Source organism: Ambystoma mexicanum, chromosome 5q (assembly GCF_040938575.1).
Source record: "Ambystoma mexicanum isolate Mex_15411 chromosome 5q, UKY_AmexF1_1, whole genome shotgun sequence".
In the NCBI taxonomy this organism is placed as follows: Eukaryota; Metazoa; Chordata; class Amphibia; order Caudata; family Ambystomatidae; genus Ambystoma; species Ambystoma mexicanum.
In genome coordinates this window covers 592593309-592609968 of record NC_090933.1, presented here as the reverse complement: position 1 = coordinate 592609968, position 16660 = coordinate 592593309, and the positions used below count along the sequence as shown (strand labels likewise).

At 46.3% G+C, this 16660-nt stretch overlaps 1 protein-coding gene across 1 annotated transcript in view; it reads right to left on the bottom strand.

Moving 5' to 3' along the window:
* TGS1 (trimethylguanosine synthase 1) overlaps window positions 1–16660 on the bottom strand; it is a 1067587-nt gene that overhangs the window by 734606 nt on the left and 316321 nt on the right. The gene's annotated exons all lie outside the window — the stretch shown is intronic.

Genomic DNA, 16660 nt, shown 5'->3' with positions numbered 1-16660 from the left:
GTTAACAAGCAAAATGGCGATTCTTATTACACTTAAAATGGCTGCTCGTCGGTCAAGCATAGCAGTTCATATTTCTCCAATTCGGTGCATAAGACGGTTGGCCCACGGCCATCAAGTTACGTCTATCATTCAAAAGAAGGGTATTCATTTTTCCAGATTGACACCTTGGCAGCTCACTTACCATCTGACACCTCCTTTATCTTCTCTTTATACGTTGGGCAGATCTTCTCCTCACCTCTTCCAAAATCCCATCCGCTGCCTTTGCCCACCCTAACCAGGCAGGGCATACCCTGGAATTTGCCCTTCTCCATCTCTAGCATAAATAGCATTTCACCAGTCATGGTATGGGCTGACATTCTCATCCCTTTTATTCTCTCCACAACAGCCTCTTTCTCCCCTGTCCACACACTCCAACTATTCTTATTGCATCCATTATACTACGGTTTACTCTCTCCACTACTCCATTGCTTTCAGGCTGATATTATAGTCCTCTTGTGCTTAATCTCACAGAACGCAAAATAATACTCCATCATTTTACCACAAAATTGCATACCATTATCAGTTATAGTGCTTGCTAGATATCCTTCCCTTCCAAGCACCAGCACAAGAATCCTCACAATGACACAAGCTCCAGCTTCTCTGACAATCTCAATCCAACGAGACAACAAATCTGCCAACACAATAATATACTTCCCATGTCGCCCTCCAATCTTCACCAAACCTAGGATGTCCATCCCCCAATTCTTCCCACACATTGCCAGAGACTTCCAAACACACCATTGGCCTTGCACACACACACATACTCCTTTTTCTGCTTTTTCTCATTTCAAACATGCACACAGTCTCTCTCCACCGTCCTGTTGAAACCAGGCCACCAATAATGTGCTCTCAATACTTCTTTTGTTTTAACTATCTCAATGTGTCTAATGTGAACCATATCAACCAATTCTTCCTGACATCCACTCGGGAAGAACTACCTTTCTTAAGCGGAAAAGCAATCCATTCTCCACACTTAACTCTTCACGAACTTCCCAGTACGCCCTAACATCTCCTACCATTCTATCCTTTCACTGCCATTCGGACTGCATATTTTCAATTGCTGTGGTGATATCCACCTCACGTGCTCCAGCATCCATCCATTCACCACATCCTATCACACCATAATGAGTAACAAACACTTGCTCACACCGTTCTTCCTCTTTATACTCTTCTTTGCCTCCTCAATGGTCCTCAAACTCATTTTTTTTTACGTGATTTGGTTTACAAAACTGTACACATCAATTTTACACAATTCAGAATATCAACAACTCTCAATTCATCCAACATCAATGTATATCACAAAACATAATTATTAAAACCGGCTATATATCAACATCCCTTTAAATAAAAATGTTTTAAAGGACTCCTCATCACCCAACAAATTCCTCATAATAAATATACACAAGCATTTAACGAATACTTCCCTTAATTATACAATTTAAATACCACATATACACTAAAACACACTCCTAAAAGCTGTATGTGAAGCAATCTCCCAACACCACGTACACAGCCTTAATAAAGTGGAGAAGTGCAATAATTACAGATTTGTGAATGCCTGTAAATAATAAATCGGCATAATCTGTCAGTTCAATTCGACCAGATTCAAATTGGACTAACCGGCATTTCCTGGGCAGTTCAATGATTGAACACTCAAGGATAAGGTGCTTCCAAGTTTCTTTTGTATGTTTACATAGACGGCATATTCAGTCTTTGAACTCAATAACCCTACGGGGCCCCACGATATCCAATGTACATAGCATGTTTAGCCTGAATCTCAAATAAGTAATTCTATTTTTTTTGTCCGTAAATAACAAAATATCCGGGTGAGATGTTGATTTTGTTTTCAACCTGCCTATAGTGTTCATGCATTTTAGATTTCCGAATGGTCTCATTCTGTTGCCACTAGTCCTATAGTAGGGGATGGACTCTTGTTTCCAGTTCAGTCCTATAATTTTACCCCTATATGGGTTATATATTAGATCTTCAATCTTCACTCATTATCCTTTCCTGCTACTACTGACACAGAAACCAGGGCCATTGCATCCATGCCACCCACCCCGCCAGCCTGCGAGATACTGTGTCCAGTCCCTTAGATTGAAAAATTGCCTTCAGGTGTGATGATCAGTACGCAAGAAAAATTCAGATCACCACACAAACGTTCGAAACCTTTCAACTACTGGCCATGGTTTTATGGTGCTGCGGCATGTAATTCTAAAATTACCCCGGGATGGTAATGGACCACATTGGAACCACTCCGTCATCCAAGTCCTGCTGATAAGGTGAGGCGCTGAGCAACCTGCAATTAAAAATTGTTAGCACAGGAGATGGGCCACAATCCTCGGTTCTTAATATAAACTAATGCCCAGTACACTGGAGAGGACGTTTTTGGACCGTACAAGCTTGAGTATAAAACAATTTTCTTGTGTTCCGTACATGCCTTAAATAGGATCTTCATTCATTGTTTGTTGATACATTGGCACAAAACATCTCTCTGAATGAGCTTTAAGAGAGTTCCTATTCACACCTGTAGGTGTCCTACTATAATTCACAACCTCCCACTTTACACCAACACATTTCATTATAATTAGGGTTTCCTGTTTTATGGGTTTCTTTTTTGAATTTTTTTTTTTTTTTAGAAATTCAGAATCTGTGTTTATTAGTGTTTTCCCGTTTGCTCCTTTCAAAAAAATTGTGGATAACTTTCTTCAGGTGTAAACACAGAAATGTTCTTTTATTGCTGATTTGGTATAAGAGGGACTTTTCCATGGGAAAATGGGGGACACCATGTCTCAACCAATGAAGTTATGACATGCCCTCAGTAGTTGCTTCCTCCCATTTGACGCTTCGTCATATAGCTGTTCCCAGGTCAGGATCCAGTAGCGACTGCCGTCCTGTAGCCACATGGGAAGGAGGGCACCACCGGGGAACACGTGATGACTCCATTTCATTCATCACACTACCCTGTATGCTGCACTTCCACCTTTGCTATTAGCCCAGTCTAATGAGCAGAGTCTGCACAGGGCACTCACAGTATATTTCCGCACTATAGATGGTTATTTATTACTATGGTTATTTATTACTATATTTTCATTGCCTACTACCAAGTAAGACATTACCCTGTCTCACCATGAAGTAAAATAAAGTCTTGCATGACATGGAACCAACTCTTAATAACCCTTTAGTCATCAAGGCACCTGGATTTTTCAACTTTTCTGTACTAGATTGATGGTTCCATTCCCTTACCTTCTATTACCAACAACATTGACATTTACACATAGGTACACAGTCTATTCTCGACTACAGGGGTGTGTGGGGGACACATGCACACTCACGGGGGGATGGGGTTCGTGGGAGCGTTCAAGGAAATATCGCAGCTCATAGGTGAGGGGGGCACACAAGGAAACACTGTGGGTCATATGGAAGGGGGGCACACAAGGAAACATTGTGGGTATGGGGGGTGAGTGGGGGCACACAAGGAAACATTGCGGGTCATAGGGGAGGGGGGCACACAAGGAAACATTGTGGGCATGGGGGTCAGCAGAGGCACACAAGGAAACATTGCGGGACATGGGGGTGAGTGGGGGCACAGTAGGAACATCGCGGGTCATAGGGGAGGGAGGCACACAAGAAAACATCACGGGTCATAGGGGAGGTACATACAACCTTACCCAAAAGGACTGCTAATGGTTCCTTCCCAATAACAATGCCAAAGCTGGGAGAGGCACACAGAGCTCAATGCTCAACCTGAAACCAGAGTTTTCCAGATTCACCAGCATTGCAGTTTGCAATGTGAGGTCCGTGTTATGACTAGGCAGTCAATTCGACATTTGACCACAAGATGGCAATAGTGCATAATCATATCAGTTCCAATAGACAATGCTATCACACAGCTGCCAGGATAGCTCATCAGCAACGCTTCTGGATACAAGACAACACGGTTTCGAATTACGCTCCCACACTTTCCAAGTATGAAATACCAGGGTTTATCGGAGTCCCCCGAGAAATATAAAACCATTAACAGGGGTTAGATATTAGTATTTTTCGGTAATCTCTGAAAACCGGAAAACCTAATTATAACCAATTAAATCACATTTGCAGCTGCAGTCCCTGCCCTTAATAGCAAATTCCCCACCTTTGTCAAATATCCTGTCCCCAAAACACAGAACCTTGTTGGTCCGGTGTCTTCCCGTTAGTCCTGGTCCTTTTGCACTTTCGTATTTTCCACGCTCTGCTGCAGGTGGCTGCCACAGGATAATTGCCATCCCTCATTTACATAGTGTCTTCTAATAATGCTATGGGCTTGAACAATCCCCTTTCCTCTGTGGCAGTGAGAAGCATGACAATATGGGCTAGAGAAACTCACTTTCCTCTGTGGCGGTGCCCTTACTTTGACTGAGCCAAAGCAGCTCTGATTTCCTCCGTGGCAGTGCATGGGTTAACTTTCTTCTAGAGCGGTGCTGATTATGAAGGGATTTGAAACTCTTACTTATTCTCCATGTTGGTGCCCTTCAAGTTAATTGAGTTGAAGCAGTTCCATTTACCTCTGTGTCGGTGCTCCAATTGAACACGGGGGAGAAAGTCCCAGTTGGGCTCCACCCAGGTCCTGCCTACTTGGGCCGAGCCTCCGCCGGTCACTGCAAAGTCCGCGGTGAGCTCTGGTTGCTCCAGGTAAGTCTTCTGATAGCCACTCTCCCAGTCTGGCCCTGTTGAATGGGGATACCTCGCAGGACCCTCAGTAGCTCACGCCAGCCCCAAACATGCTGCGCAGGCACCGAGGCTTCAGATCTTCACCGCTCACCCAGTCTAACCCCAGGGATTTTTTGGAGAGTAAAAGTTTGAGTCCATTTCCTAATGGGAGTATTTTATAAGCAAGTACACATGTTTTAACTGGGGGGCGTGGCTAGGCACATCATAAAAAAGATGGCTCCCCAAGGCAAAGACTGAAGAGTGCCCCTTGACTGGCTCACTATTTTGCCTGAAAATGCTGTGCAAGTTGCATGAGCTCACACACTACCTGTGGGTGTTTTGTGGGACTTCTGCATTGCCCATTGCAAAATGATTGCAGCTGATGGTGTGTGGGCTTTTGGGATGGTGCAGATCGCGGAGAATGATCTCTACATTACCTCTATCATGGTCTGGTGAGGGGTCCACTGACATCTGTGACCCGAGCCTCCGGCCTTTTTGTGAGCCCCGATCTCGGGCCGAGGAGAGGGGCAGCTGCGAGCAGAGACAATGGCCCCTGTGGTGCTGGATTTGGCCTGGGCATTGGATCGTGGTGTAGGCGCCCGCCGTTCCCAGTTTTGGCAGGCTGGAGTGTGTGCTGCAATAGGTTGGTCTGCGCGGCAGGAGGAGGAGCAGCGGAGCCTGACATCTGTGGGGCGACTGCCTCGTCACCTGCTGTGGGATTAGGTCCGCTATCACTGTTGAGCGGGTTCCTATTGGGCCATGATCGCGCAGCAAATCTGGGTTACTGCATATCTCTTTTGCAGCCTGTTTCTGGCCCGGAGGGGGCGGTCCATGATCAGGAGCGCTGAAACTCCTACAGTTGCCCTGCATTTACAAACATGCTGCCAACTGTGATGCCCACCACCATATAGTCCTATGAGCAGTACTTAGTACCCAGCTGCGTGAGATAGATATTCTGCCACAAACCAAAAGTGCTCATATGCTTTCCTGCATCTCAGAGATTGACAGGGCTTCCAGCTAATGCAATCCAAACAGACCACTTTTGGCTGCCTGCATGCTGCATCATATCTGTGGGGGCCTCATGCATGCGGTCAACTAACCCATCATCAACAATAGTTCCTTGGTGGCTAAGCCCATTCTGCGCAGCTGGGCATTTCTGTGACCTGGAGCCTGCTGGGAAATACCTAATGTGTGGTCCTTTAACTGCTTACCACCTGCTGATGGCACTTCCTAGGGCAGGCTGCCCACTGCGAGGCTCATTGCCACGTGCATCACACGGCGTACCAGCTATGTAATGAATATACCATGTATCTAAGCCAAAGCAGTGGGTGCTCTTCTGACTTTCAGTGGATTGCTAGCACCCTGCTATCTCACAGCATTGGGCTCATGTCATCTGCACCTGAGGAGTCCCTCATTTAGGGTATGGTACATTGTGTTCCCCACTGCCTGACTGACTTCTAACCCTGCATCTAGACTGCCTTCCTGGCATTGATTCCTATCTGGCTTTTGCAATTCCACCTTGGTGCATTTTTCTCATGGGTGTGAAATACCTCACAGGATCATATAGGGGCTCCCTGCGTGAGTGACAGTCCCCCTCCTTGTCTGCCGAGTGCCACAGTCTGTAAAATATCGTCCAGTGGACCAGGTCTACTGGGGCTAAGGTCTGGGAGGTGACCCTGGTGCTAACATCTTCGGATTGCTTGCTGTTCTTGTCGTTCCGGCGCCACTTGGGAGAGATGTGAGGTGGACAAAAGCTGTACCTGCGCCCAGGGGTGACCATCTCACAGCGTGTTGAGGGTTCCATCCTGTGCTCTACTTTGGTCGATCTGGATGAGTGATGGATTGGGTGGGGCCCCCATGGTGCCTGGGCATCGATCCCCAGGTGGTGCAACCCTTGTAAAGCTGGTGAATTGGCCTGCGGCTCCCTTCTATGTTCCTGATGGCGGAAACACCTAAAGCAGAAAAAAGGGGGGACATCTCCACAATGCTACAGTCTGCAAAAAAGTGTAAGCGTTACTAAGTGGTGACGGCACAGGTGCACACGGCCGACCCACTCTCGCCCATGCTCACGCAGATATCCACCAAGTCTGACCTACAGAAACTACTGGCTGAAATTCGCAAAGAAATCCACAAAAGCACAGAGGCTCTCCCATAAGATTCTAGCATTAGATAAAAGGGTTTCAGAAGTGGAGCATAGGGTGTCAAAAGTGGAAGACATGCTTTGCGACCAGTCCTACAAAGTGGGTGAGTGTTTTAACCGACTTGAGGCCTTGGAGGACAAGCAGGAGGATGGGGAGAATCGCTACTGTAGTAATACCATTTGGGTTTGGGGCATCTCTTCAGTGGTGCGTGATGACGAGCTGTCTACCTTCATGGCGGTCCTCTTCCGATCTAGACCTGGATTGCCTGAGGAAGCTGAGCTCGAACTGGACAGGACGCATCATGTTAGGATCGGGGCCTCCTTGCCTCAAGACAGATCCTTGGATGCGTTGTCCCAGCTTCACTTTTTCAAACTAAAGTAGTGAATAATGACTGCGGCCAGACCCCTGTCTAACATCTCGTTTCGCAATATGTCACTCTCACTGTATCAGGATTTGGCATCAAAGACTCTGGCAAAGCAGAAAGCGCTGAGGCCATTGACTGAGTGGCTGCGCACTAAGGAAGTGTCTTATAGATGGTGTTTTCCAACTGCGCTCCACTTTCCTTATGAGAGAAAGAGATGGGTGGGTGTGAACTCTCAGGTGCAGAGAGCCTGATGAACCCAGAAGGTTTGGGTGGAGGGTTGAGCAGGAGCTGAGCCAGAAACGTGGCCTAGAGCCATCGCAGAAATGGAAGAAAATGGGTGGAGGAAGGAAGATAAAGGGTCCGGCCAGAAAGACCTGCAAGGCCTGGGGTTAACATGGGGGATTGCGGGTGGCAGGGATTTCTCTCTGGTTACTGGGTCACTTTTGCTTTGCGGAGGGACTAAGAAATTATGTATCTAAATGAGTTTCTTGAGGGAGGTGGACGGGCCGGGAGGGGGAGTTTAAGGGTGACTTGCTCTTTGTTGCCTTCCAATTCGGGTTCCCTGAGGAGTTTCCAGATGTTTGGAATTTGCTCATGTCTATGCAGACTTTATGGTTGACTTGAGGGGAACGGGTGAGGGAGGGGGTTTATAAATGGTTGAAATGGTTGTTGTGGGAGGGGCACTTGCATTATGGCACTGTCCTGCAGGTGATTCGAAGGGTGGTTGTGGGAGGTGGAAAGCCTAATATCCGGGTAAACGTTGGCTACTGTTGCGGGAGAAGAGGAAGGTGAGGATTTAATGTCGATTGGCACATGGAATGTGCAGGGCTTGAATTCCCCAGTTAAAAGGAAATCTGTACTAAACTCAAGGGGATATGTCCCTTTTGGTAGTGAACTTGCAGGAGACTCATTTGCTTGAGCGGGATGCGAAACATATGAAGTCTAACACATTTCTACAACAGTTTTTTTCCTCAAGGGGCTTGGGGGAGAAGCAGGGTGTGGCTGTTTTGGTGGGAGAACAGATCCTAATCTCTTAAATCAAGGTCCTTCGGGATCCGCAGGGGCGTTATATCTGTGGCAAGTGCCTGATGTGGGAGCGTGCATTTATGATAGTTTCTCTGTACCTTCCGAATGACGCCCACAAGGCTTTTTTTGAGACCTTCCTCCTTCAGGGAATTTTAATTTGGTAACCAACCCTCTGGTTGATGAGACTCTCCCTCCCACCAAGCTTGACTTCAGGCATGCACATGCACTTTAACATGCATTTGGGCTGTTTCTGTGGGAAATGGCAATGGTCGACATCTGGAGGTTGGCTCACAGGGAAGAGAGGGATTTCACCTTTTATTCTCATGTTAATGGGGACTTCTCTAGATTAGATCTTATACTTATGCCAAGTGCGCTATACCCATGTGCCCAGGGTAGGAGATACTATCCGATCATGCCCCAGTATCGCTGTCCCTGGCAATTGTGGGAAGGCCTGAGAGACACAAACACTTGTGAAAGTTATATGATCCGGTTTTTAGGGATTCAGTGGTGTCTAGAGAGCTGGGTGAGGTTATCTCCAACTACTTTCATGAAAATAGTGACTCAGGGCCTTCATGCAAAGTAGTTTGTGATGCTATGAAGGCTGTTAGTGGTGAACTCATCAGTAAGTCCGCCGCTTACACCAGAGAGCGACAACCGACAAGGGTGCGGGTGAAGGGGGAGGTTAGAGGCACTGAATACGAGCACAAGAGACTGGGCTCCTTGTAAGGCACGGTGTGAGCTTAGGATGGCACGTAAAAAGCTGGATGAACATCTTGCTGACAGGGCAGCTCATGCAATGCTGAACACTAAACAGTATTACTATGCCAATGGGAACCGAGCCAATTGGCTTCTGGTGGCTAAATTGTGTAAGCTCCAAAACCGTAATGCAGTCCTGGCCCTACGCTATAGTCAGGCGGTGGTGCAATGGGGTGAGGCCGATAAGTTGAAGATTGTTAAGTACATTTCAGGGTGGTGTTTAAAGGGGGGATGCTCATACCCAGTAGTAGGGGGAGAGCTGGACTCCCTAGAGGCGCCTATACTGCCAGGGGAAGTGGAGTGGGTTATTAACAACCATAAGAACAAGACCCCCAGGTCCTGATGGGCTCACTGCTCTTTTTTACAAGAAGTTCTGCACGCTCCTGGTTCCCCCCCTAGGTGGAACTCTAACTTCTTTAGGGTCTCTGGTAGAGTTGCTCCTTCTATGGGAGTGTACAAAACTGTCCTGATACCAAAACCTGGTAAGGATCCGGACTCTGCGATTCTTATCACACCATTACCCTTAGAAACATGGATTCAAAGCTCTTTTAAAAAATGTTGGCCATGTGTATGATGGAGCTCCTCGTGAACCTCATTGATGGCGGTCGACCAGACAGGTTCTATTGTGGGACGCATTACCCACGATAATGTGAGGAGTGTGCTGAACCTTTTAGAGGTGGGACGGCGTAAAGAAGCAGATCTGTGAGTTATCGCACTAGATTCCCCCAAGCCTTTGATAGGGTGAATTGGGGTATCTCTGTGGAGTCTTGGTACGGTTTGGGTTTGGTCAAGGGTTCATTAACGAGTAATGGCAATCTACCAAAGTCAACACACCTCTCTTTGAGGTCAATGAGGTGCTATCATCTAGCCTAGCCTTTCTCCTGCAATTGCGTGATCTCAATGTCACCTGGCCTAGTAAGATCGTTGTCTCGGTCTTCCCTCTGACCCCCCCTCCCTAGCCTTGTCGATCTTTGAAACACTTGTGTATAGGTGCGTTATAAATGCCATATCATGCATCATATCAGGGGGACGAGACAGGGTTGTCTGCTGTCCCCACTGATTTTTGCCCCGACTATGGAGCTGCTTACTGGCAGTATCAGAGCGAATAGCGCCATAGAAGAGGGTACGGGGGTGGATCATAAGGTTTCTCTGCGCAGACGATGTGCTGATCACCCCAAGTACCACCTGGGAGTCATTGGCCGCAGTGCTGCGTGAATTGGTGGAATTTAATCCAATCTCTGGATTTAAAGTGAATTATGATAAGTCACATGGGCTGGACGTTTCCCTAAGGCCTCGGGACAGGACTGAGATCTATGGCCTTGCTCCAATAGAATGGAAATGTGAGTCTATCCCCTATTTGGGTGTGCATATCCCTAGCAATATCGCTTAGATCTATCGAACTAACTTTCCACTGCTGTTCCAGGAACTGTCACAACCCACCGTGCTCAGCCAAGCCTGTTTAGCAAGCGGCTTAAGCTTCCCTCAACCATATGGCACCGTGGCAGTTCCCATGGCGCTTCAGCGAACATTCTACACATGCTTTCTCTGCTTCCACTCTCTCGCGTTGGGTAGAATCCACCGTCGCCATGGATACCCGATGCGAGGAGCCTACACAACCCTGAGGAACTTCCGGCTGAAATATATATATATATATATATATATATATACACACACACACATATACATACACACAGAACGCTTCCGGGTATCGGTGATTCTTATTGAAGTTACACTGATACCCTCTAGCTGTTCATTCCTGTGCAGCTATGTGCTTCTCATACATTTTGCCTTTCCCGATTTTGGACTCCCTCCCCGCCCCACAGCACTGCTCCTTCACCGCCCCGCGGCATTACTTCCTCACCGCCCCGCGGCATTACTTCCTCGCCGCCCGGCGGCATTGATTCTTTGCCGCCCGCTGCATTCCTTCCTCGCCGTCATGCTGCTTTGATTCCTTGCCGGTCCATGGCTTTGATTTTTCGCCGCCTCACGGCATTACTTCCTCGTCGCACCGTGGCATTGATTCTTTGCTGCCCCGCAGTTTTGATTCCTCACCGCGCAGCAGCATTACTGCCACGCTGCCCTGCAGCATACAGACATTTCTGCTCCCTCGCCATTGCTTCCTATCTTGCCGCCCACGGCAACTTACTTTCAGCCTGACTACTTCACCAAAAAGATACCCGATATCCCTGCAAACAGACCTCAGAATTCTGACCCCAGAATCCCTCATTGGATTGGATTTTGGATTCCTTTGGCCTTGGATTTACTCAGATTCTATTTTCTTTTGTATGCTCCTGTGAACTTGACTTTGTGACTCCTCAAAGGAAAAGATGCTCTGCTGAGATCTGGTGATCTGAAGATTTGTTACAGCGTCCTTGTTCCGTTCGTGTAGGTCTCTACTAACTTTTCCTTTTTTTTATCCTTTACGATCTCCTGGATGTTTTCTGTTTCTGGTTTCTTATCTCTCCAATGGTGAAGTCTCCATCTTCTGCCCTCAGTAACACAGAAGAAAGAGCAGTCTTACCTCACATAGGATAAAGGAAATAGCGCATAACTATGAGGTCAGTTCAATTACTATTACTTGGATATATTTTCTCATCAATTCCAAATACTTACCTTCCTTCTTCCACCTTTACAGCTTGGTGCTTACCAGGTGGTACACTGCTCTTTTCCTCCAATTACTGCCCTGTTAGTACAGACAACAGATGGGGGGTGTCCAGAGGAAAAGGCTGCCCTGTAATCAGGAGGCCCCAGTGAAGGGGTTCAAGAAAGAAACCTGAACATCATTCTATTTCCGTGAGTATTCATCCAGGATAGCATTGTAACACAGAGGATCTAATTAGATGGGGCCGACAGGAGATTTCCTGGTTGGCTGCATTGGAGCGGTCATGATGAACCTTGTCCCACGTCTCCTGTATCTTTGTACGGCGCTCCAGACAAGGGTCCCTGACCCAGATATGCATACCCTTCACGGTAAGATTCTTAAATTCATGTGGAGGAATAAGCGGGATAGGAGGGTGCTCCGGAGGCCGACTGGGGTGGGAGGCCTTGGGGTCCCTGATGTCTTCCGCTATAACTTGGCCACGCAGCTTTCTCGTGTGGTCACCTGGGGCATGCTATATTGCAGCCGAAGTGGAAGGCAATCGAACAGGCCCAATCGGCTGTTTATCTCCACCAGTTACCTTATGTTGACAGGGGCTCCCTGGGACAGGAAGGGGGATTCTCATTATTGGCCACAACTAAGTGCACACTTTATTATATGGGAAGAGCGCTGTGTAGATGGGGGCGACTATGGGGTTAGGTCCTCTCACGCCCGTTTGGAATAACCCAGGTTTCCAGCCTGGTTGCGACCGTGGGTACTTTGGGAGATGGGTGACTGACTTCACTGTACCAATTATATAAGGAAAATAGTCCCATGGCCTTTAATGAGTGCAAGCTTGCCTTTACGCTATCGGAAGCAGAGCGGTTTCATTATGCCCAGTAATGACACAGAGTCAAATATCCCGTTACAAAACAGGGAGCCAACAGACCGTTAGCTGCTCTTGAGCTGACACTACAAGGGGGCTTGTTGCGGGGCCGAGTCTCAAAACTATACAAACTGACGGATACAGGGGCTCCTGTGGTGCGCCTACCATATATGATAAAGTGGGAGGCCGATCTGGGAAGGCCTATAGAGGATGAGGCGTGGCTGAGATTATTGGGTAGGATCCTTAAGGCCTCCAGATGTGTTACGGATAGAGTGTGTTCCTATAAATTCTGTTAGAGGTGGTACCTCACCCTGGAAAGGTTTCATCATATATGACCTTATTACTCAGCTTCTTGTTGGCGGAGTTGTTAAGCGGTAGGCTCCCTCTTTCACATGGTATGGCTCTATGGTAAAGTGAATCTTTTCTGGAAGAAGGTGCTTTCCAAAATCAAAGATCACAGGGTTACCCACATGTAGAAGTACTGGGGGATGCGAGGGTTGCGTCCCTCTCTCTTACAGGCCCTATTGCTGCCTTGATTGGGCATCTCCTTTTAGCTGCAAAGCGGACTGTCGCCTGGAATTGGAAATTGGCCGAGTTTCTGCTAACCCAAATGTGGTGGGTCAAAAAATAGGACACCCGGGTTTCAGACAAGATTACGGCTTTTTGTGAAGGGCGATATACTAAACCGGTCACTGTTTGGAAGCCAATTATTGACTTTTTAGAGAACTATCCTGCTGTGGTTGCCAGGCCTCCTCGGATATGGCACTTCTTGCCGCTGTAGTGCTGTTAGGGATTTCAAATAACATCTGGCTGGGTCCAATTGGTAGGGTGGGGAGGTGAAAACTGTACAATGTATTCCCCATGACTAAGGTTGGCATTATGATGGAATTTGTCACCTGCTGTTGAATTGTAGATGTTACACATTTTCACCTGCTGCATCTCACACTGTGTTAAATAAATGTTTTTGGAAAAAAAATGTTTAAACTGCAAAATGTTTTTAAAATAATTTTCTTTGCATCTAATTATTCATGCACATTGAAATACGCATGTTTACTTCATCCAAGAAATCAGTAATAATAGTAGTGTCCTTCTCTGGTTCTACATGCACTCCTGGTCCAAACATCTCCATGGAACTGTTTGGGTGAACGGAAGTGTCCTTTTCCTATTTTTTGTTTGGAGTATGTGTACTCCTATTTAACATTGTTGGGAGTATTTGCCAATTTTTAGGGTGTAAAAGTGGCAGATGCACCCCTTATCTCTAGGGTTGAGTCCACGCTCGACGTCTCAGGTTCGCTCTGCACATGTGGCCCCAGGCAGGGTGTTCTTTCACTCAGGCTGCACACCACATGCGGCCTGGTGCTTCCAATCACGCCGGGCTGCAGAAGGCCTACATGACCAGGTGCGACACTGTCAGGATACCCTGAGGGGTTGGTAAAGGCTGCAAATTCCCTCATCCTCCCAGGGAACATGGAGATTTTCTTCTTTTTCTTCCAGTTTTCTTTACTTGTTCCCTTATCTCTTCTCTCCCCTTCAACTATCATTTTTTCAACTGTTCTTTTCTATAACTCGTTCCAGGAAAGTCCATTATGGTGACGAGGGGAGGCCTGCCCATTGTACACAGTCTCAGTGTTCCATGTGTCCCTTTGGTGGGGAACTTGATACATTCAGGTAAGTCTATGATAAACACGTACACAGTTTACATTTAATAAAGAAACTGTTTAAACCCCTTGCGTCTTGTTATTTTCTTTTATATTTTTATTCATAAACTCTACCTGGAAGGGCCCCACCTGGGCCAAGGATTACACAACACTTCTTTTTCCAGCACAAAATACCTTTTCTTTAGTCCTTTTAACTCACTTACAGCTCCAAGACCCACATCGCTTGAATGTATCGTAATCACTGTTTTCCACTGCATGTCAAATTGAGCTAAAGAAATGGCTATGTCAAAATGTTTTATTTTGCAAAATTCACTTTCACATATCTAATTCCACTTATACTCCATTGCTCACAACCACTCCCTGATCTCTACAACTCTTTCTGTAAAAGTCTTGATTAACATTTGATAGAATTCGATCATTCCTATGAAGGACTGCAACTCACTTATTTTCCAGGGTTTTCATTTTCTTATTTCCTTCCATCAATTCCATTTTTGGCTCGACACCCTCACAAGACGCCTCATGCACTAGGTACGGCAAAGATTCTTTCTTGAATACACACTTTTTCCGCAATGTTAATCCTTTCTATTCCAATATCTTGAAAATATTACTTGGAATCCGGTCATGTTCCTACTCTGAGTCTCCAAATAGCAATCCTGAAAACAAAGAGCATCGCACCTCTCCCTGAATAATCTGTGCATAGTGTGGTGAACCAGAAGAAGGACTTGGTCATAGTTAGCGATGTTTATTTAAATAATACATTTTTTTTTAAAACCACCCAACTAGCATGATCACTATTAGGGAAGTTTCCTAACAAAACTAAGCAAAGGGTGCTTCCTTTAGAACATAATTGTATAGTATTCATAACCTTCGTATTAAGTCCTTTGGGTAAAATTATAACCATCTTCTGTATAGGTGTCACTCTCCCCTTGATGAAGAAAACTGTCTCTTATTTTTAAACATTCCAATCTCTCCAGGCTTACTTTAAAAGCCATTTCTTTCTTTCGCACCACCTCCATGGCGCTGGGACTTTCCAAAGTCCTGTGGCTCTGTGGTAAATATTTCTCAAGCACAAAATGCATCTTGGGGCGTCTGCCCACTCGGATAATACAGCTTCCTGTGGCCTCATGCACTTTGCTATCCATGCTGCCGAGCCTTCACCTTCCCTTCACTCTGTTTCAGCGTAGGACTTATGCCTGTCCTCCTTTGATAGTTTTTTTGGCTATGCCAGCCTTGATACAGTGTTCGTATCTCTTTCACTTAAATTCTCATACTTTTGCCGGCTATTCCAGCCTTAAATTGCAGAGTTAATATCTCTTTCACTCTGATTTAGTGGGGCCGTCTACCCGTTACATTCTCTCTTTGGTATACAGACTTAATAACGAAAAATACATAACAAACATTTTCCGTGACACCCAAATAACAAAACATTTTTTTTTATGAAAGTATATGTGGGGGTGGTGTAAGGGATACAAACCGGTGGGGAGCTTGGGGAGGGGGTTAGTAAAGTGGGCGAAACGGGGGGGGCTTGGTTGGGCGGAAATTATTTCATTAATTGTTACTATACATGTTTGTCGTTATTTATTGTGTCGTTTTAAACACATGGAACCCTCTCTTTTTCCCATATCTGCATCGGTTTCGGTACTCCTGGAAACCAGCAGTCATATGCCTCGCTCGCCTGCACAAGTCGGTAGCATCTGTTTTCCCATCGGTACCTCTCTCGGCGGGAAAAGCATTTGCCGGGTGGAGCTCGGAACCCTGGGCTCCTTTCCTTACTCCAGCCTCAGCATCGGTTGCTGGGCACCAGGTCCACCACTGCTCTTCAGTGGTCACGCCACTCGAGCAGACTGCTGTCTTCATGTCTCTCTCCCCTTGACCGGAGCCTCTTGGTCGATAAAGGCACCAGCTGTCCAGCCTCCAGCTAATGGGTCTCGCTTCCTTCACATCACTACAGGCTCTGTGGCTCTGCCTCTTGTGGTGGAGTAAGGAGTCAGGGTGGCATGTTTCCACAAAGTTTTATTTAAGAAATAAAGAAAATAACCTTCCTCTCCCTATCTCAAAAAGGTTATCCCTACCTAAACAAATATCAACTCGGGTGCTTGTCGTCAGGATGTTTGTCCAAATAAAAAGTGTCCTCTGTCCAAAAACCTACTCTGACCTTACAACTAATCTACAAAAAGGTTAAGCATTCAAATAAAGAAAAGTACCAGGAGAATGACTCCTTTCTCCTGGTGAACGGTCTCATTCTTTATCGCTTTTCCAACAAACCTTTGCTTGAATTTCAGATTCAACAGAGTATGGTCAAGAAAATGACTCCCTTCTCCTAAACCACCTTGCACAGGCTTGAGTGCTGTTTTAGGATAGTCTTTTGCAATAGTCCTCAAAGGTCTCTTCGCTTCTTCCCAAGGGCTCGTGAAAGCTTGCTTTACAGTTTCAGCAATTCGTCCATGTCTTACGACATTATGAAGATTACTTCCAGACCGCTCTTGTTGTCTTGTAGCCTCTTTACTTTTACTTGTATCACCA